The 23,042-nt window shown below is 35.5% G+C and overlaps 1 pseudogene; it reads left to right on the forward strand.

Moving 5' to 3' along the window:
* Positions 1-3,962: 3,962 nt before the first annotated feature.
* LOC102516428 lies at positions 3,963-22,365 on the forward strand (annotated as a pseudogene).
* Positions 22,366-23,042: the final 677 nt, after the last annotated feature.

Below are 23,042 nucleotides of genomic sequence, written 5' to 3' on the forward strand. Positions count from 1 at the left end.
TCTTTTGAGATGTCTTTTCTCGTATCTTGAGAAAATCTACCAGGCCTCCTGTATCTGGATGATTTTCAAAAGCCAGCTTTAGACATATGGAAAAATTATTATTGTTTGCTAAAGACCCATGGATAAGGGCTTCTGAGGTAAATACTGTCCAAGGAAGTAAAAATTTTCCCTTACAAGAACAGCATAATCAGATAGTCTTTGATTATAGCCAAACCCTCACTGAACACCACTGTTAACACTGTTCCGGAACTATTTTAAAAGACATAAAAATGAACCTGACATCTTCTAAATGCACGTCTGTCAAAATATTGATCAAATTCTTTTCAGCTAATAAACTGTCTTGATTTTTCCAGGGTCCTGTGGCATTCATATTCATTGCCCTCTCCAACTCCTTCCTTGTACCATTATGCAGATTTATTTCACATGTAAATCCAAGTTTTCCTAAGCCTACAGAATGACATCAGAGTAGGCACCAGCCATACTCTAAGCTGCATTGAAAAACATTTAAAATATTTCTATAACAACAGCAAAGTTCAAAAACTCTATGTAGAAGAAGAAGAGGTAGACTATTTATTTAAACATAATTTATTTTGGATTCTAAATTTATAGCAAGTAAGGAATGACTGACTATATACATCATACCTTAAATCTACCAAAACAGCAGGGTGCTGACAGAAAGCTCACACCAGATCCTGTTTTTTGGCCCTAAATATGTTATTGAATGAGCATATCTGTTCATTATTAAAATGGCCTCTCAATTTTAAAACAGCACTTTTATCATTTTTCCGAGCACTTTAAATTAATTGTCATTTCATCCACTCAACAATTCAAGAAATTGACACTTAGAGATAATTGATCTATTCGTTCTTCATGGTTCCCATGATCCAGAAGCCTTTGAAACTACCTTTTCTGTTTACATCACTGGGCTGTGTCCGTCAGTATGACTTGAGGGGCTCTTTGTTCCTCCCGTCCATGAACTTAAAAACTTTTCCATTTGATTCTTATTCATGTTTCACCTCTAAATAATTTTAAGTCCTCACTATAGTTTTATTTTTTTCTGTATAGTTTTTTTCTTCCTTCGCAGGTCATTTTTAGAACTTGAACCATTTTGTGTTATTAGTGAGCAGGTAAATGATCCTCCAGAGAAATTAAATAAATTACCTGGGGTTGCAGATACTAGGGTCCAAAACATTTCATCTATTACACAGATGAAACTATGTATTTATTATATTTACTTAATAAACTTTTATTCATCCTCAGAGTCGCCAGGCTCCCCGCTAGAAGATTATGCTGAAACTAAGACACGTTACCCTGTCAAGAAATACTACTACTCAATAAAATGCTGATGGAGTGATCATTCTGTATCATACAGGACATTACATACATTGTTAATTAAACTCTTACAAAAACATTGTGAGATGAGTGATTTCAGATGAAGAAACTGAGGCACAGAACAACTAATCTCTTGTCCAAGTTTATGCAGTGGCCAAGAGGTGTATCTGGGATCTAATATACGCGTGTGTTCTCCGCCTCTGTGCTACACTATGAGGACAAGGATGAGCTAGCTTTTGCTTTCTAACAAAAGGATTAAATGCACCCAAAGTGGATTGTTTCGGGGCATATATATATAGTCTTCAGGGTGGATGAGGGGCAGGGGAGATGGGTACAGTTTGATACAGTTTTTTCATTGAGTGATGGAGATTGCCAAGGAAAAAGTCTCTCATGGATTAGAGACAACATTTTCTCTCATTTAAACACACACACACACACACACACACACACACACACACACACACACAGAAAGACAGGTAAGGATGAAGAGACATTGACTGTATGTGAAAAGAGAGAAAATGTCCTTCCTGTAGAGTTATTAATAAAAGCATCTCTTAGGGCTTGGCCCTGGTTCAGGGAGCGAGCACTCCCCTTACCTCCACCCTAAACATCACCTTGGTTTTCTTTTGCATGCCATGACTTTGATAAGATATGTGTATACACAATAACAATGGGAGATTTTTTGAGAACTTATTTATGTGTATAATTTATGACATTAATGACATGTCATCACTTCTGCAGTATAAACAAATATACTTGTACATAAATATTTTCTCTTCTGTATAAATTATTCTTTATCTGTACTCTTGTGCTAACTTGAATATAAACTCATGGGAAGAAAGATTTTATTTATAACATTAACCAGTATATTTGCAACCCCTTGAAAAAATGTCAGGCACATAGTAAGTGCTCAATAATTTTTTTTTTTTTAAGAATGACTGAATAATTGGGTTCTACAAAGGGGTTGGTTATGATTCTGCCTGACATGAACAGTAGTTATTTCCAGGACAGAATACCTTAAACCAATGACCAGGGCAACCTCACTACAGGGACATCTGGCATCTAGTGTTTTGGATTGATGGAATACTTCGTTCATTTCAGAAGACATTATTAGCCTTTTATTTCAGTTGATTTGACAACAGTCCTACAAGAATAATATTATTAAACTCATTGGATAGATAAAGAAATTAAGGCAAAGAGAGTTTGAGTGATTGGCTTAAATTCATACAGCTGGTAAATTTCAGAACTGAACGAAAATCAGAGCTTTTAATCCCTCCTCTTTCCACAACATGCTGTGACCTATAATGAAATAATGGAATAGTGACCATCACCAAAACCAGCATGAACAAGGAATTCATGGGGTTTTATAGTCATGTTGTTGATGGATTAGAACCAGAAGAATAAACTACTGTGATGAATTTGCTATTTAGAATTAAGCACAGAGGAAGAAGTGGAAAAAAACCAAGATTTAACAAAAGAATACATTTGCTAATTCCAATCCTGACAATGAATAATGGGTGATAAATAAACTAGCAAAATATGGTGAGAACTCCCAGGAGGCCACACATAAAAAACATAAAACTAACATGCTCATGAAAAAGTCACACGCAGCTAAGCCATGGACTTAGCAATAGATCCTTCTGCAAATAACTAAAATGTCTCACGTGTGATGTCTGCCCAAATGTGCGCAGAAGGCAGGGAAAAGGAGAGACAAAACAAATAGACTCTTCAGGGAAAGATAAGAGAGATTTGACTATCAACTTCTAAATTTAAGTACCCCTCAAATCTCTCTATTCTCCCCAGGTGAAGCCCCTTCACCCTCTGATTTTAAGTGAATTTCTTATCAATAAGTACTTCTGGAAATGAGTTCTTCTGACTGTAACTTCCTAAGAGAGGTGGAGCCATCCTGTTGACATAAACCACCAGATTTTCTCTGAGACCCTGGCAACGTGAGGGTGCTGGAAGCACAAACAACATTTTTCTTTAGCTCTCCAACCTGGATGAGAAATATTTTTAATTTATATTTATGAAGGAATGTTTCAGGGGAAACCAACCATAACACTGGAGCATCTTACTCTATTACATCTGTCACACTCCATCGCCTCTTACATCCGTTCACTTGTTAGTTCAACAAATACTCATTAAGCGCCTACTCTGTGGCAGGAATTAAGCAACACAACAAACGAATTACCATCTTTACCATAACTTACTGTCTGACTCCCTTTGGTGCCTCTCAAGCATCAACCTGCTCTCTGTCCTTCTCACCACTATCAAATCTCTGGTTTCCTCCTCCCTCACTCCTGTACATAGCTTTTGAATACACAAAGCCTTTGAAAACACAGTCTTTGAAATCTAGTAGGAAGTCTGTTGCACATGCCACTCAGGTTAGATTCACAAGGCTAATACTGATCTGAACTTGGTGTTGAACCTGAACCACTGGCAATGGAGTCCACTTCTCCAAGGGACGATCTGCACTCTTTGTTTGGTGATGCATTCATTCTGCACAATTCTAAATTCTATACAGTATCAAGAGCTAGGTAGGCATCCTTTAAAAAAAATGGGGTAACATTCTAAAAGAAAAGGCAGATTTAAACATAACTGCTTCTAGGAAATAAGATTCTAGATGGGGAATGGAGGTAGGTCATTGCTTGTTTTGTTATGAGAATTATCAGTAGTTGAATTATTTTCTGTTATTTTAAAAACAATCATTTCAAATTTATTATAAACTATTTCAAACAAACAAAAGAAATCAAGATTTAAACGCTGCAATTAAACTGTATGTTTCCTACTCAGTTTAAGTAAAAATGTTCTTAATCTATTTCCATAATCACATCCCTTTTCTTTATTCTTCCCTATAGTTCAAGGCTACTCCCACCTTGCCTTAATTTGGACTTTATCATTTTCATGCATTTATTTAGACTAAATATAAATATATACTATACGATGTATAAAACACAATATACAATGATATACAATACAAATACATATATGTGTGTGTATATATATATATATATATATATATACATACACATGAATTATCGGTAATTAATGATCTAACAAAATATATATATATAGTTGATTCCCATTGTTTATAGAATTTACTGTATTTGCAAACTTGTCTACTTGTTAAAATTTATTTGTAAGTCCAAATCAATATTCCCAGCGCTTTTGTGGTACTACTCATGGACACGCAGAGACCACCATAAATTTTGATTTATTTAATTCATGTTTCCAGTTGAGTTTGAGCAAGGCAACATCCAGCTTTCTCATTTCAGCTCTCAAGCTATAAACAAGAGTCCTTTTTGTCATCCATTTAATGCCATGCTTTTTGCGGTGTTATGTTTTTTGTTGGTGATTTCACTGTTTACAGTGGGACTCCATGTGCAGGGCTGAAGAGCTGTCTAGTGTTCCTAAGTTCCCCGAAAGAGAAAATATTTGTGTGAGGTAAGCTTCATTCAGGCATAAGTTATAATGCTGTTGTCTGTGAGTTTAATGTTAATGAATCAATAATATATAATAAATAAGTGGTCTTTAAATGGAAACACAAATAAAACAAGTCTATGTATTGATCAGTTGCCAAAAATGTTGTGACCAGAGCCTCACAGGCATCTAATACTGAATTTCCGCTAGTACAGTGGTTCAGTCTTTGCTAAATCAGTAGTTGTGGTAACTTTACAGAACATATCTACTATAAATAATGAAATACATTATATATGATATACATGTATATGTAGATACACACACAGATATGTATGTATATATGTATGTATCTGTATGCACATATGTGTTTATATGTATCCCATATTTATTATATATGTATAGCCCATATTTGGCATATGTGCATCTCAAAACAATATATGGTACCACCTTGCAAAAGTTTAATTTTTATATAAATGGCATCATTTTTACATATCTTTTGAAACCTAGTCTTTTCATTCAGAGTTATATTTATGTAATCCATCCATATTCATCTGTGCAGCTCTGGTTCATTCATTTTATACTAATAATTCAACAGCTATTTACTGAGCACTCTGCTTCTATCTGCATCCTTGCCCCACATGGATAAACCTAGGTGTTTAACCAGAATTTGGAGCGGATATAAATTCTGTGATATCCTCTCCACAGATTCAGACTTGACCAACAGGTGAGTTTGCAGAAGGTTCCAAATAGCCAGAGGTTAGTTTTGCATTATTTAGGATTTGGAAAGTAAAGATTTCCCCAAACTTAAAGTTAGGCTGGCAGGAAGAATAAAAATGCAAATTACAAACTCATACCCCAGTGCTGCGTGTCTAATAAAAAATGCATTCACTGTTGAATTACCTTAAGGGGATAAAAAGTACAATATACAATAAGGCTCTTTTACCAGCCTAGACATCAGAGATTTAAAATGGCAGTCCTGGAGAAAGCTTTAAAATTAACAATGCCGAAGTTAAAAAAGAATGTTTCCAGATAGTTCCATGTTTTCATTATATGCTAAGTAACCAAATGTCTGAAGGGAAGACTCCAAAGGTGTTAGAAATAACAGGTGAGCCTAATCCAACATTGTTGTAAGTTATGGCCCCAAAAGGCTTTCATTCCAAAGTGTATTCCAATGAAAAGAAATTGTCCTGCTTTCTGTAAGAATGGTCCAAACAGCGCCACCACTAGTTTACATGGTAGCTTTGAGTGAATTAGAGAATGGTACTTCTTCTGGGTGTAGCAGTTGGGAGGGACCAGCCTTGGACATATTAAACACTCTGTGTCTCTAGTCTTCAAATACTTCTTCATACTAAAAATCAAGAATGTTTTAAAACTAAAATATTTATTCAAGTGTACCTGGGGGAGAGTAAGGGCCAACGCATAGGCTTGTAGCCTTCTGATCAATTATTCATTTACCTCTCAACAAAGATTTCACAAGATGGAATTTGTATTCACTCAGGTAGTTTACTTTGTTTTCAAAGATAAATGAGACTCCTTTGAAGGAGGCTGTCACACAGATTTTACGTTTCAGATGTGTCTCCTTTGTAAATATGTTTGCAAAACACAGGAGAGGATGTAGCCTTCCATCCGGAACTTCAAGTAGAACACATGAAACAGCTGAATGTGTAAAGTGAAATCAACTTCAATACATCTGGGAGTTTGAGATTTACAAATGTTAGCCCCCAAATATAGAAATTTTAAAAAGTTCCTTTTGTACAGCACAGGGGACTAAGTTCTATATCTTATAATAACCTTTAATGGAAAAAATATGAAAACAAAAAAAAGTGAAATGAGTAGATGTGTAACTAATTTTTAATAGTTATTTGGGGAAATTGTCTATCCCAACAAAATAGTATATACTCATTGTAAAACACTCAAAAAATACAAAATATTTGAGTCCCCCTCCAACATTCCCCAAATGTCACTCTTCTTACCAGATGAAATCACTATCAATAATTGATTATTTTTAGATATTTTTCAAAGAAATTATAAATACACACATCTCTGTACATACGTGTCTTTAGATATCATTTAAAGTAAACTTTTAAAGTATAATACATACACAAAAGCATGCATGTCATAATTTTACAGCTTAATGAATTGTCACACATGGAATACACCAATATAACCACTACCTAAATCAAGAAATAGAGCATTATCAGTGCCTCAGAGACCCCCAAATTTCTCTTCTCAGTCTATACATAATTTTTGTACATAAATGCTACATAGGATACACATTTTCTGCCATTTACTTTTTCCACTTAAGAATATTTTTATGCCAAGAATATATATACTTGTTACACTACTGTACAATATTCCTTAGTGTGGGCTTAACATAAGTTATATATCATTACCCTGTCAATAGACATTTAGTCTATTAAAATGATCTTGTATAAAATTTTAAGCTCTGAGTTTTCAATTCTTTGTTTTACCAAAATAAAAGTCACCCTTTGTGATCTTTATTTTACCAAAAAAAATTGCTAATTAATAAGTTTTCAAACATAAGATTGCAATGATAGAGTGTTTTCTGGGGAAAAACTTGTGGCATTTGCCAGTTTCTTTGGTTCAATACTCCCCCCAAGACTAATTTCAAGTGACCGACTTGATCCCACTGAACACAGTGATGGGAAAAGATGCAGACAATTAGCTTTTATGAGATACAGAAAGATGGTTCCAACACACTGTCTACATGTGTACCTACATGACTTCATGGAAAGTTGTCAAAAGAACCATGAATGAGTACTAGCTAAAACAATAACAACACAAAAAGGAGCATGGAAATCTGAAATAATACCCAAAGGTAAGGAGAAGTGAAGAAATGCCTTGAATATTGCTTTGAACAAGACTGAGTGTCCAAGGAGTGCGTTAGGAGTGAATTTTTATTTTAATCAGCCACGTGATACGTGGTACTTAAGTACCATGGTACATGGAACATTAATTATATTATTTTATTATGATTTTCTTATTATTGAATCATCCTTACATAATGGAGTTGTTTTAATATGTGCCTATAATCCATATGAGGTAAACTTTTGCATACTTTTTAGATATAATTTTCTATTTTGTCTTGTTAAGTTTTCGTATGATGGTTATGGCGACCTCATAAGAAGAATTGGGTTGATTCCTTTCTCTCTATGCTCTGGAACTGTTCAAATATTATACCAGTTATCTGTGCTTTAAGAGTTTAGAAGAACTCATCTGAAAACCACTTGGGTCTAGCACATATACAGAGAAAGCCTCTTAATAACTTTGTTAATTTTTTCCTCTTTAGGGGAATTATTGTATCAGTGCTTCATTAAAATAAAAAAATAGTCCTTTTACCACAGTTTAACCCTCAAGTTAAATAACTATACACAAACTTTAAATGAATGGCGTCTATACCAGTATTTAAAGTTTTGACTGTGACCAATGGATTTACCTCTTCCTTGTATCTTTTCTAGGTCAGATTGACAATAATGCTACTCCTAGAGGGACAAAGATTTCTAAACTACATAACATTCATAATAGAGAAATTCATCTCTCAGAAGTATGTTTATGGGATCAACTTCTCTGTATTAATTTATAACTTTTCCCCAAAATGAAAAAAGTAAAGCTGTATTTTCAAAATCTATGGCCAGTTTTCATCACTACTTAGTTTCAAAAACTATCCTTTAAGGTTATAAATTTATAATATCTTTTGGTGGAAGAAATGGCTTAAAAGCTAGTGAATTTTCTGGAATGAATCTTCTTTGGACAGAAAATAAAATTTAAAACATCTTATTATATTTGAAAAGTTTTCAGTGATTACTTTTTGTAAGTGTGAAATATTCAACTCATCACCTACTTTATGGTTAATTATTGTTACATCGTAGAAAATGTCACAATGGTCTGTAGAAACTATTCTTACAAGTTTTTAGTTTTATTTTTGCTCTGTTATTTTACTGCCATTGAAAAACATGTTGCATTCTTTTCTTGCATAGAAATACTAAAATTATTAAAAATACAGAAGATATTAGGGAAAAGTAGGTCTGGATGTCCATTTTGCATCTTTGAAATACTAGGACCAAAAACACTAAGATATTTTCTCATAGCTCAAATGTTCTCAACAGAATTTTCCCTCTTGGTAGCCCTTGTATGTCAGTGTGCAATAATGCTTGCTTATGACCAACTCATGGCAAACAAAATAAAGAGAATAATCTCAAAGTTAATGCATTAGCCTTTATGTAGTTCACAGTTTTTAATGCAATAGTCAGCACAATATTTAGCTTAGCTGACATTTTTCATAGCCAGAGTTTCTCAATGAAGGAAGCCATATGTTGATTTATATGCTAGTACAGCTTCTTAATCTGGGTAACTACTTCAGAATGTTTTCCTATCATCGGAGCTGCATCATCAGACCATATTTCTGCAGAAAACTGAAATTCCAAACCACATTTGTTAACAAAAAATAGACTTGGTTAAAAATTACAGTAATTGCAAAAAGTAACAAGTTATAAAAATAAATAAATGTTTACATTTTCTTGTTACTTATATGCATCTAGTTTGCAATTGATACTTACCTTAAAATATCACAAGTTATAATGCACAATACTGTTGGGGGCTATTTTTAGTTGGATTTCTTTTTCTATTACATATTATAATCAATAAATAGTGTTTTAGATGGCTTCCTTGGGTTAATTAGTATATAGTTACATCATCTGCAAAAATAAGTGTCATCTTTCCAATAGTTATACTTCTTGTTTCTATCTCCTTTCTAATTGCATTGAGTAGGGCATCCAGAATTATATTGAACCAGAATTTTTCGGCAGCAGACATTTGGGGTTAATAGTCTTCATCCTGGAGGGAGGGGAAGGCCCTTCTGTGCATTGTAGAATATTCATCAGTCTCAGTAGATGCCAGTAGCAACACAATGTGGTCCAAAAAGTGTGTTGGGGTAAGTAAGTAAGAAAGCAAAGAGGACAGAAATAGTGATTAGAAAGCTGGACATTGAAGGGTAAGATTTCTGTGGAGGGATATAATCCATTACTGAACTCCTTTAGGACACTTTTTAGATCATTATTTGTGAATGTTTATTTGCTTAGAAATCAGTTACACAGTCTAACTCATTTATTTAAAAATATGCAGGGATAAAGAGAGTATAGGAAAAACTTGCAAAATGTCAGAGTTGCTATTTCTGAGTAGAGGATACTTAGGAATGTCTTTCAACTTTTTAAAATATCTTCTTCATGATTTGCTGTTTTCAATTATTTATTTATTTATTTATTTCATATATTTTTTGTTTTCAATTTTTTAAAATTGAGCACATGCATATATTACAATAAAATAATACCACTTAAAACATTAATTTATAAAATTAGGTAGATTCTGAATAATCATTATTATGTTAAAAGTTATATTATTATAAAATTAATAAAATTAAAGCTATTTGTTTATGTACTGTAGAGATGTCTTTTTTGTATTTTTCCCTTTTCCCCCTCCAAATAAAACATGTTGAAAAGAATTCCGATTTTTTTAAAGGAAACATTGGGGGATGGATCTTGATTAAAAGCTCTGAAGTATGGTTATGGGAGTAAGTTTTTAAACAGAGTGAACATCACTGGAAGTATTTTTAAGTGAAAAAAACCCTGAAAATGTCCTAACTTGCCTTGTAGTCACTTTTAGTCAATTTTTCCTATTGATGGATTTATAGGTATTTTTTAACATAATACATAGATCCTTAATTAACATTCTGTTAGATATAATTTTGCACAAATTTGTACTCATTTCTTTGGAATATATTACTTGTAGAGCAATTATAATTTCCATTGAACTGTGTGCATCCATATTAAAAGAATTCAGATTTTTTCTTTTTATTAAAGTATCGTTAATGTACAATATTATATGAGTTACAGGTATACAATATAGTGACTCATAATTTTTAAAGGTTATATTCCATTTATAGTTACTATAAAAAACTCTCTATATTCCTGATGTTGTACATTACATCCTTGTAGCTTACTTTACACCTAATAGTTTGGACTTCTTGGACCTCTACCCCTGTATTGTCCCTTCCTCCTTCCCTCTCCCCACTGGTAACCATGAGTTTGCTCTCTATATCTGTGAGTCTGCTTCTTTTTTATTATATTCACTATTTTGTCATATTTTTTAGATTCCACATATAAATGATATCATACAATATTTATCTTTCTGTATCTGACTTATTTTACTTAGCATAACACCCTCCAAGTCCATCCATGTTATTGCAGATGGCCCCCCCAAAATTAGATTTTTTTTAAAAAAAGTTGGTTTTAGTGTTTAATGTCCTTCTTTTAAAAGCACTCTTCCTCTATCCATGAGCTTATTTTCCTCTTATTTCTAGTATACTGGATATATATATTCAAGTTATTGAAGAATGGTGAATAAATGGATGGGGTACCTTCTGAGCCCTTCCAGATGTAAGTGTGAGTTTTAATTGCCTTTATACATGATACGCAGTTTGGCCCAGGCAACGTGGCTGGTCACATTTCCCAAACTGCCCTAGCATTTTCTGGTATATGTTTCTGCAGAAGAAACCTCTTGGCTCAACCTGCACTTTGGCTAATGATGGGCTGCCATTCCCTGACCCAGAGGAAGTACTTAGGTGTTTGCTTAATCCCTGCCCTTGTAAACTTCCCATTCAAAGGCCACTGACATTTGAGACAAACCTTAAAGGATATGCTAAATATTTGAAGTTTCTAAGTTTCCCCCAAGTCAGTGCTCCTCAAAGTGTGGTCACAGACTAGCTGCAGCAGTATCACCTGGGAACTTGTTAGTGATGTAAATTCTTGGGTCTTACCCCAGACCTATTGAATATGGGTGGAGGTGGGGCACAGTAATTTGTGTTTTTACAAGCCCTCCAGGAGATTCTGATGTGAAGTGTTGCCCTAGGCAATGACTCTGTATTAAGTCCCAGAGCCTGAAGGAAACACATCTGAACTGCACTGATTTAACTTATACAAAGGCCTCCAGTGAACTACAGTTCAAAATAGGGAATGAGAAATTATTTATTGAAATGTGTTTCTGCATCTTAAAATTTTGATTACATTCTTCAGACCCCATGTGAAGGTGATTTTTTAAGTGAAAAATGTAATATAAAGGGATGTATTTTTATGGCAATATTCAATGTCTTTTAAAAACACATCACTTTGTATGTGTGTGTGTGTGTGTGTGTGTGTGTGTGTACTGAAACAGTAAATTCCTCCTATGTCAGTAATGGTGTAGGATTGTGTTCCCTTAGTTATTGTGCTGAGGCTTTTAATCCCACACCACTCCCACCCCTCCTAAGGGTCAGGGGGGCCCCTGGCTGTTCACAAGGCTGTGGTTCTCCTGGGGGCAAGTCTCCAGCAGCATGGGCAGGGTCCTTCCTGCTGGAGAGCCATAAAGGAGGTGCAGGCAGCCATACAGATGGAAGGCCCTCACCTAAAGGGTTTTGAAGAAGGTGGACATGGCGTCAGGCCACCACCAGGCTCCATCTCTCTTAGGCCCCTGGCCTCCTCGAAGTTTGTGAAGCCCACCCACCAGGCAAAGACCCTTGTGGAATTTCCCAGAGATGGAGCACAATTCTCTTTTTAATTATTTCTGTGGCAAAAATTCTCCTGCAAGACTTCCCTTTTGATTCTTAGAAGCCCAATTTGGGAATTAAAATAATTACTGAAGATGATTTTGTTTTTCTCTTAACATTTATCCTGCAACAACCCATGTTCCCCTCAAAGCCAGGGGAGAGGGTTTGTCTCAGACTGACAAGGAAAAGATTAGGAAGGGTAAGAAAAAAGAAAAATCTCTAAGATTAATATCTCAAGAACTCTTCCTACTACACAGAGGAAAATAATAAAAAAAAAAAAAAAAAGAAAGAAAGTTAATCTGCAAACTCATGCTGTTCATTTTTGTGCGTCAGTTGTTAGATTGTTTTGAATCAGTGGCTTCATTTCAGCTAGGCCTTCTGGTGGGAACTCTTTCTACTCCCTTCTGTTGTTAAAGGTTCTGGTTCTTAGATTGTTTCATGCCAGCATGTATGTGTCTGCTCTTGTAAGCCAACTCAAATTCCTTTGGGAAGCAAACATAGTATAAATAATGAAACAAGTAAGGAAAAATCTGGTCTCAGGGTATTATGTCCTGAGGCAAAATTTCTTGCAAAGTTGCAAACAAACCTGTGCTCTAAAATGCCACTTCTTTAAATATGAATGGTTTTATTTATTTAATAAAGTGTGAATTTTGTAATCAGATTTCTTGAGGTCATCCTAGCCCAACTACTGTTTATTTGTATGATTTAACTTTTTCCTCATCAGTAAAACAGGAAGAGTAATAATATACCTCTGATAAGATAGTTGTGACCTTAGATAAACTGTATGTAAAGTGCTTGTCATCTTGCCTGGAACTTAATAAATGTTAAATGAATGTTGCTTATTGCTAGTTTTTTCATTGCTGTTTTTGCTAGTTATTGGCAAATATGCTCAAAAAAGAACTTAAGAAAAAAACTTCTTAAGATACATACAGATTCAGAACATGTCATAATTAAAAGGAAATGAAAAATATGAAGACTATAGATAGGATATTCTAAACTAATCACTCCTGTGTTATTTTGATTGTATCTTTAATAATCTATCTTTGTCTTTGGGATAATAATCTATTTTCAAGCAATTTTAACGTTTTTGAGTTATTAAGGGGCTTACTTTTTGCTTTTTCATTTCCATAGTCCAGATTAAGATTTCTCCAAATGTTGGGAAAGAAATAGGCATTATTATATACATTCTAAAACACACACGTGTGCACACACACATGCACACATGCATGGTATAAATACTACCATGTCCTGGGCATTAGAAGTCACAAAGAGCAAAATTATAGCGTTTCTCAAAAGAACAGCCTATGTCACATGTCTGGAGAGAAAGTACTTACACTAACCTGTACATTGATTTACTTAAATGACCAGAACAGTTTGTATAAATGAAGCTACTGGAGAGATTTTACAATATTCAGAACAAACCTACTGAATCAGACTCTTCCAACATGGAAAATTATTACAAGTTTTTTCACAACCTGGCCTTCCTTGTTAGGTTGAATAATAATGTTGACTGTAATAAAAAGATGAGCCAAAGGATGATCACAACTAGAGGCTTTTTATAATTCAATTATAAGGAAGCAAGAAGAAGAATCCCATTAGAATTTGGTGTCAAAGAAATGGTTGTGGAGACCAGAAATAGCAAGGAAATTGACATGAACTGCTAAAGACTGGAAGAGGAATAGGATTGCTGAAGTAATTCCTTTTGGTATAGGAAATACAACTTCACATATAGATCCTTTCTCAATACAACTTTACTATTCACACATAATTTCAGGGGAAAAAAAAACACACTGAACTTCATCTTGAATGCAACCATTGTGTATGTAATTGACAAAGAGAGATACTGAGCTGATTCAGTCATTCCAAGTATCTATTTTGTGGTCCAGGAGAATTCTTCCCCTAAAAGTGACCTCATTTGTATTCATCTAAACTTCACCCATATCCTTTTGTCCAAGATCAAATTCACAGTTGATGTGAAACAGATTTGGACCCCTGTGTTTCTCTTAACTTCTTCTTCAACTCCAAATTAATAATAAAGGAAAGGACAGGAAATTATTTTCACCGGAATGAAAGCACCACACACTTTTGCCTGCTGACGAGAACATTCCCCACCCTATGTGGCTTCACAAATTACTGTCTTAAAGAAGAGACAGAATTCTATAGGATCTTTCTCTTCTGTGATAGTATTTTTACAATCATTAAAAAAAATGTAATGACTGTGACACGAAAAAGGGCTGCTTAAACTAAAAATCATGCCCATTTTATTCTATTTTAATCTAAGTTTGGGGCTTTTCCTTTAGTCATCCTTTAAGCAATTAATGTCTACCAGTTGAAAAGCAGTTCTGCTGTTTGCTTTGTGCTTTTTCTTGGAAATCGATTCTGTATCTGTGTTGCTATGGGACATACTATTTAGACCGAAGTCCCCATTTGTTTGTATTCAGTATTTCAACTCCTGGCATCTCTTCCTCCTAATGTATTGATTTCATTATTTTATAAAGGTTATTTTGCTGCCTTTTCCTGAGAGTAAAAGTACTCAGCTGATCTCTCCCTCTTTCTGAGATTCAGGAGGGAGTAATTTTAAATGTTAAAGAGCATAATTGAAAATAAATATTGGAATTTTACAGAGTTCTGCTTTATCACCACTATTCTTAATAATTTTATCAATAGATATTGAAGACTTGCTATGTGCAAATCACATGCTAAATGTTAAGTGCATTATCTCATTTATTCCTCCTCATGACCCTTTTATGGAGCTGGTAATATTGGACTCGTTTTACTGATGAGGTCAGTGAGGTGTATAGAAATGGTCAATCACCTGCTCAAAGTCACACAGGTAAGAGATGCAGATTAGAGACTTGGACCCAAGTCCAGATGACTCTAGAGCTGACCTTCTACTACCTTACATGTTTACTATCATTGTGTAATATTTTTAGTTTTGTAAGCTCTGTATTTTTAATAGCCTGAATAATGTCTCCCAAAGTCATCAGTCCTAATCCGTGGAACCTCTACATGTGAACTTGTTTGGAAAAAGGGTCTTTGCAGATGTAATTAAGTAAAGGATTTTGACATAAGGAGATTATCCCAGATTATTCAAAAGGGCCCCAAATGCAATCACATGTATCTTTGTAAAAGGGAGGCAGGGGGATTAGACACAGACAGGAGAGGGGAAGGAAGTGTGAACATGGAGCAGAGTGTTACAGCCACAAGCCAAGGAATGCCAGCAGCCACAGAAAACTAATAAATGTTTAAGAAGCAGTGTCACTTCTTTGCTGATTCTGTCAACAGAAAAGAGAAGGTGCTTGGCGATGATGACCTTATCTCTTAAACAGTCTTGATACTTTTTTCAAGTTGATTCCACGTTTCCATATTTCCCTTCAGTGTTTTAAAACAAAAGGAAGACATACACTTTGAATAGTGAAAATGCATAACTCTAGAGAACAGATTGGAAGAAGAAAATGAAAACTTGTTTCTTTGTCATTAATTCTTAACTCTTTTTTTATCTTGTTTTAGCTATTCTAATTATTTGGGTTTCTAAGAATGACAGTCTATATCAAATGTCAACACTCAAAGAGACCATCTGGAGAAGAGAAGTATGAGTTATGCTGATCAGAAAGGTTCTGAGAGAGTAATTGAGGAACTCAGTTGCTTCAATCCAGAATTGCTCCCTGTTTCCTAAGATGTCTTGCAATTAGTCACTCTATTTAAAAAGAGTTCTGTGTTCTCAGACTTTTGCCTTTGGGAGGAATCTCAGGTCATCGTGTAATTTTCACAGGCAGCCCTTGGAACTCAGCTAAGTGTCAGCACCTTGGTGGAGTCTTCTCTATCCATTATCCTTGAGAAAGTTGATCCCTCCACCTTTTCCCATCCCATGGTTTCCTTACAAAGCTCCATCCATCTCAGCCCCTCTCACAATGTATTTATGATGATTTGTTTCTGTTGCTTTCTCTTCCACTGGTCTGTTGGTTTCTAAACGCTATGTATTGGCACACAGTAGTTATTCAGTACATAATTTTGGAAGAACAGAATTAACTGCAATCTATAGAGAGCAACTGGCACACACACAAGGTCAATGTAATAGTCTCCTGTTGCTGCTGTAACATGATCACAAATGTAGTGGCTTAAATCAGGACACATTTGTTGTCTTACAGTTCTAGAGGTCAGAAGCCCCAGGTCAGTTCCAACAGGCTCAAGTCAAGGCATTGGCTGGGCTGATTTCTTTCGGAGGATTTGAGGGGAGAACATGTTTTCTTGTCTTGCTCGGCTTCTAGTGACTACCTGCCTTCCTTTGTTGGTTTCCCTATACTCTATCCTCAAAGTCAGAAATGTAGTATCTTCCAAACTGTCTCTCTCTCTCTCTCTGACCTCTGGCATCCCCTGACTCTGACCTTCCCACATTCCTCTTATAAGGGTCTTTGTGATCACCTTGCACTCACCTGGGTAATCCAGGACAGTCTCTCCATTGTAAGATCCTTAATCTAATTATATCTGCAAAGGCTCTTTTGCCATATGAGGTTCTGGGGATTATGACATGGACATCTTTGGGGGGACCATTGTTTGTCTATAATAGGCACACAACTGCTTCTGGAATCTCCTTTGGTTTTACCTTCCACCTACCTTAAATACATAATGACAACTACATAGACATCTTCAGCCAAGTTTGTCTTCACGAATCTTCAGACTTATTCAGTGTTTGCTGTTGGTTTATTCTTAAATGCCCCATACCCATCAGTTACTCAGGATTTCTCAGATTGAACTTATCACCCTTTCTTGTTCCTTCTATCTCCTATTGGCCATTGGCTCATCAGTGGCCACAGCAGTCGCCAGCTAGAGTACTTAGGATGTTACTTCTTTCCCCTTTGTCACCTAACTCCACTCAAATCCATCACCATGTTTTACTGATTTCACTTTCAAACTGTGCCTCAAATCTTTCTCTTCCTCATTACTCCTCATGCCATGTCCTAAGTCAGTCTCATATCAGTTCAAACCTGGACAATAAAATGTCTTCTAACTGCGCCTGCTTGACTCTGATTCTCCTTGAATCGATTCTCCTATCTGCAACAGAGGACTTATTTAGTAATATATCTGACCCATTTAAAACCTTTAATGGCTTCCCATCAACTACAGGATAACACATAAACTCTTTGGCTTGGATCTCAAAGCCATCCATGATCTGACTCTGGTCTATCTCTCCAAGTTTTATCTCCCTTCACCCTTTGCCTCAAGGCAGAACCAACTCCACGACACAATTTTTGCTCCAGGTTTTCCAGTAGGACCAGACAGAAGCCCTTCACCAGCTGAGAACACATTCTTGCCTAGCTGTTCTCTACACCCTATTCTGCTTCCCTCATTCCTGTTCTCCAGAGACCACACTCTTAGCAAATACCTTTCACAAGAATCCACATCTCAAACAGACTTACTGTATGATCCAGCAGTCCCACTCCTGGGCATATATCTGGAGGGAATGCTAATTGGAAAAGATACATGTACACCAATGTTCATAGCAGCACTATTTACAATAGCCAAGACATGGAAGCAATATAATTGTCCATCCACAGATGACTGGATAAAGAAGATGTGGTATATTTATATAATGGAATACTACTCAGCCATAAAAAAGAATGAAATAATGCCATTTGCAGCAACATGAATGGACCTAGAGCTTATCATACTAAAAGAAGTAAGTCAGACAGAAAAAGACAAATATTATATGATATTACTTCTAGGTGGAATCCAAAAAAAAGCACAAATGAACTTACTTACAAAACAGAAACAGACTCAGACAGAAAACAAACTTATGGTTACCAGGGGCAAAAGGTGGAGGGAGAGGGATAAATTAGGAGTCTGGGGTTTGCAGATACTAACTCTATATATAAAATAGAAAAACAACAAGGTCTTACTGTTTAACACAGAGAACTATGTTCAGTATGTTGTAATAACCTATAATGATAAAGAATATATATCTATGTATAACTGAATCACTATGCTGTACACCAGAAACTAACATAACATTGCAAATGAACTATGCTTCAATTAAAAAAACGCATTTTTCCTATTTGTGAGGAAGACATTTCACTTTCAAACTGAGATTCCAGACTGCTCTCATAAAATAAAGGTGCTTCATGCTTGGTGAAAAAAAATAGAAAGAATCTCAGGCTTTTCTTTAGGAAACTCAGCCTAAGATACAATCTCTATATCTCATTCATCCAAGAATCCTCTATCCCTCATCTCCACCTGACTGCCCCTTCTTCCTCATTAGCTTCAATTGCATCGCATATGTCTGGACCAAATACTGATAAGGGAAATAGCATCACCGATACTCCCTTAGACTATGTATCTGAGATGGCACGATTTGCAGGAAGCAATCATTCAAACCACTGCAAATATCAACTAATGTGATCAGCTCTGTGAGAGGATTTTATTCTCACCACGGTTTACTTGGCATGGGGCACTGGTAAGTCAATTTCCGTGTTGATTCTCTCACCCTAATTCTGAAATTGCAGGGAACTGTGATGAGGACACAACTTACTTAACTGAAAAATCTTGGTAATCTCAGAGAAACGATATTTTTCCAACTCATCTAATTCTCAGGTCATTCCAATGCCCTAACTCTCTAAAGTAACTTTTTAAATTTTAATGGGAGAACATTACTTCTTTGGGAGATGGCTCTACCAAAGAGTAATACCGTGTCTCATGATTTTCACTGCACAATGACACATAGTTGACAAAGAAAGCTTCGTTTCTTTGCAGAGCACAGATCTGCTAGGAAATGCTGTGAGATTTAATAACCAATCTTCTAAAACCAAAAGGTCAGGACAAAACATAAAAATCAAAGTGGCTCAATCTATTATGAACAAAATTCATGTGAAATAAGTTTTTCCAGACATCTCTGATATCACCAGGAACAATAAAAACAATCTGCTACTTCAGTTTGTGGAGAAGTTAGGAAATTGGAGCAAATAGGGTGAAAATGGGGTAGTTTCTTCCCTAATATTCTTTGGCTTACCCCTCCTCATATCCCAAGTGCTACCCTTGGGGTAGAGCTCTATATTCCTCACTGTAAGAAACACAGTGAAATGAAAAAAGAGAAGCGTGTTGACAGCCAGGAAGATATAGAATATTTATTATCTGAAAAAACAGAATATATGGTCTTCGTTCTTCTGCTTTCAATTTTTCAGCTCTTAAAATGGAGTTTGGGGATTTTTATTTTGTGTTACCACTTCCTCAGCAGCAAACATGAAGATGGATGAGAGTTTTTGAAAAGCAAAACGAATGTCTCGCAAGGAGGGAGCAGCTAAATCAAAATACTGGCTGGAATTCTATTATTTTAGAGAGTGAAAAAGAAACTCTCTAAAATTTAGGGCCCTTGAAGGTGGCGGTAACTTAATAGAGATATTTTTCAAACAAAGGAGGCCTCACAACGAAGTGAAAAGCATAATGCCTTTTGGGAGTCTAAAAATTGGAGTCAGTTTCCTGGCTTACTACCTGTCTCCTGTGTGACCTTTGGCAAGTCCCTTAACCTCTGTAGTTTGAATTTGTTACTTTGAAACTGAAACCCAGAATATGTCATCCCAAAATATACCATTTTGGCATATTGATTATTTTGAATTAAAGTTACTTCAGAAACATCTTGGATCTACCTGAAAGCTGGAAATAACGCTCCCATGTGAAAGATACCCGCCTTGTACCAGGAGGATAGAAGGCATCCTTATCACCAAAAATAGGGAACTTAGGACCAAGAAGCCTGTATAATAGAACTTCTTACTTCTTAACTAATTTACTATCCCAGGCCCAAATGTCTTTGTCCTGTCAATTTTTGACAAATGTATTGTTTCTTCGACTAAAAGGCATAAAAGCTCTCTGCTTTGGTCACTTCTTTGAGTCTCATATTTTTTATGCATATGAAATTAAATTTGTTTTTCTCCTGTTAATCTGTCGTATGTCAATTTATACAGGTGTACCTCATTCTATAGTGTGTTGCAACATTGCACTTCACAAATATTAGCTTTTTTTTTTTTTTAACAGATTTAAAGTTTATGGCAACCTTATATTGAGCATGTCTATTGGTGGCATTTTTCCAACAACATTTGCTCACTTCCTATCTCTGTGTCAGTTTGGTAATTCTCAAAGTTATTTCAAACTTTTAAATTGCTATTATTATAACTGTTATGGCGATCTGTGATCAGTGATCTCTGATGTTACTATTGTAATTATTTTAGGGTGCCATGAACTGCAGCCATATAAGTGGCAAAATTAATCAATAAACGTGTGTATTCTGACTGCTTCATTGACCAGCTGTTCCCCAACTTTCTTCCTCTCTTCAAGCCTCCCTATTCCCTGAAACACCACAATATTGAAATGAGGCCAATTAATAACCTTATAATGTTCAAAAAAGGAAGAGTTGCATATCTCTCACTTTAAATCAAAAGCTAGAAATGATTAAGTTTAGTGAGGAAGAGGTGTTGAAAGCTGAGTTAGGCCAAAAGCTAGGCTTCTTACGCCAAATAAGTAGTCAAGTTGTAAATGCAAAGGAAAAAGTTCTTGAAGAAAATTAAAATTGCTACTCCAGTGCACACATGAATAGTAAGAAAGTGAAACAGACTTATTGCTGATATGGAGAAAGTTTTAGTGGCCTGGATGGAAGATGAAATCAGCCACAATATCCCCTTAAACCAAAGCCTAATTCAGAAAAAGGCAATAACTTTCCTCAATTCAATGAAGGCTGAGAGAGGCAAGGAAATTGTAAAAGAAAAGCCTGCAGTTAGCAGAGGTTGGCTCATGAGGCTTAAAGAAAGAAGCCATCTCTGTAACATAAAGGTGCAAGGTGAACCTGCAAGCGCTGGTGGAGAAGCTGCAGCCAGTTATCCAGAAGTTCCAGCTGACATCATTACTGAAACTGGCTACACTAAATAGCAAACTTTCAATGTAGATAGAACAGCTTTATATTGGAAGAAGATGTCCTCTAGGGTTTTCATAGCTAGAGAGGAGAAGTCAGTGCCTGGCTTCAAAGCTTCACTGGACAGGCCGACTCTCTTGTTAGGGGTTAATGCAGCTGGTGACTTGAAGTTGAAACCAATGCTTATTTACCATTCTGAAAATCCTAGAGTCCTTAAGAATTATGGTAAATCTACTCTGCTTGAGCTCTATAAATGAAATAACAAAGCCCGGATGACAACACATTTGTTTACAATGCAGTTTACTGAATGTTTTAAGCCCTCTGTTGAGACCTATTGCTCAAGAAAAAAGATTCTTTTCAAAATACTGCTGCTCACTGACAATGCACCTGGTCACCAAAGAGCTCTGCTGGAGATGGACAAAGAGATTCATGTGGTTTCATGCTGTTAACACAACAGCCATCTGCACCCATAGATCAAAGAGAAATTTTGACTTTCCAGTCTTAGTATTTAAGAAATAAATTTTGTAAGGCTACAGTTGCCATCGATCATGATTCCTCTGATGGATCTGGGCAAAGTCAATTGAAAATCTTCTGGAAAAGATTCACCATTCTAGATGCCATTAAGAACATTCATGATTCAGAGAAAGAGGTAAAAACACCAATATTAAAAGGAGTTTGGAAGAATTTGATTCCAGCTCTTATGGATGACTTTGAGGGGTTCAAGACTTCAGTGGAGGAAACAATTGCAGATGTGATGAAAATAGCAAGAGAACTAGAATTAGAAGTGGAGAGCCTGAAGATGTAACTGAATTGCTGCAACCTCATGATAAAATCTGAATGGATGAGAAGTTGTTCCTTACAGATGAGCAAAGAAAGCAATTTCTTGAGACAGAATCTCTTGGTGAAGATTATTGAAATGACAACAAAGGATTTATATTATTACATAAACTTAGTTGATAAAGAAGAGGCAGGGTTTGGGAATATTGACTCCAATTTTGATAGAAGTTCTATGGGTAAAATGCTATCAAACATCATTGCCTGCTACAGAGAAATCATTCTTAAAAGAAAGAATCAATTGATGTGGCCAACTTCATTGTTGTCTTATGTTAAGAAATTTCCCTAAAAAAAAAAGAAATATCCTTAGCCATCCCAATCTTCATCAACTGCCAGGCAAGACCATCCACCAGCAAAAAATTACATCTAGCTGAAGGCTTAGATGATGGTTAGCATTTTTTAGTGATAAAGCATTTTTAAATTAAGGTATGTACATTGTTTTTTCAGACATCATGCTGTTGCACATTTAATAGACTACAGTATAATTAAATACAACTTTTATATGCACTGGGAAACCGAAACATTTGTGTGACTCAATTGCAGTATTTGCTTTACTGAGGTGGTCTGGAACAGAACCTACATGTTTCCAGTGTACACCTGTATTAGGCCAGCCAAAGAACCTAGAAAGAAAGAAGAAAAACATTTTTCACCCCTACAAGGTATTAAGAGATAATCATAATAATGCTGCTAATTATAACAATGGTGACATTTACTGAGCACTTGACAAGCATGATGTGAAATGCTACACATATATCTCATCATCTTTTCTCAAAAACCTGTAATATAGGTATTCAAATTCCCATTTTATAGAATTGGTATATCTGTTAAGAGGCTTTTGGTGTCAAGTCTCACAGGAAACTTAATCCAATTGATTTTTACAATAAGAAGAGTTAATTTTTTCCCATAATAAGAAGTCTTAAGCTCTGTTAATATACTAACTCAAGGAGTCCCCAGGGGCCATGGTAT

This window comes from Camelus ferus, chromosome 3 (genome assembly GCF_009834535.1).
Source record: "Camelus ferus isolate YT-003-E chromosome 3, BCGSAC_Cfer_1.0, whole genome shotgun sequence".
NCBI lineage: Eukaryota > Metazoa > Chordata > Mammalia > Artiodactyla > Camelidae > Camelus > Camelus ferus.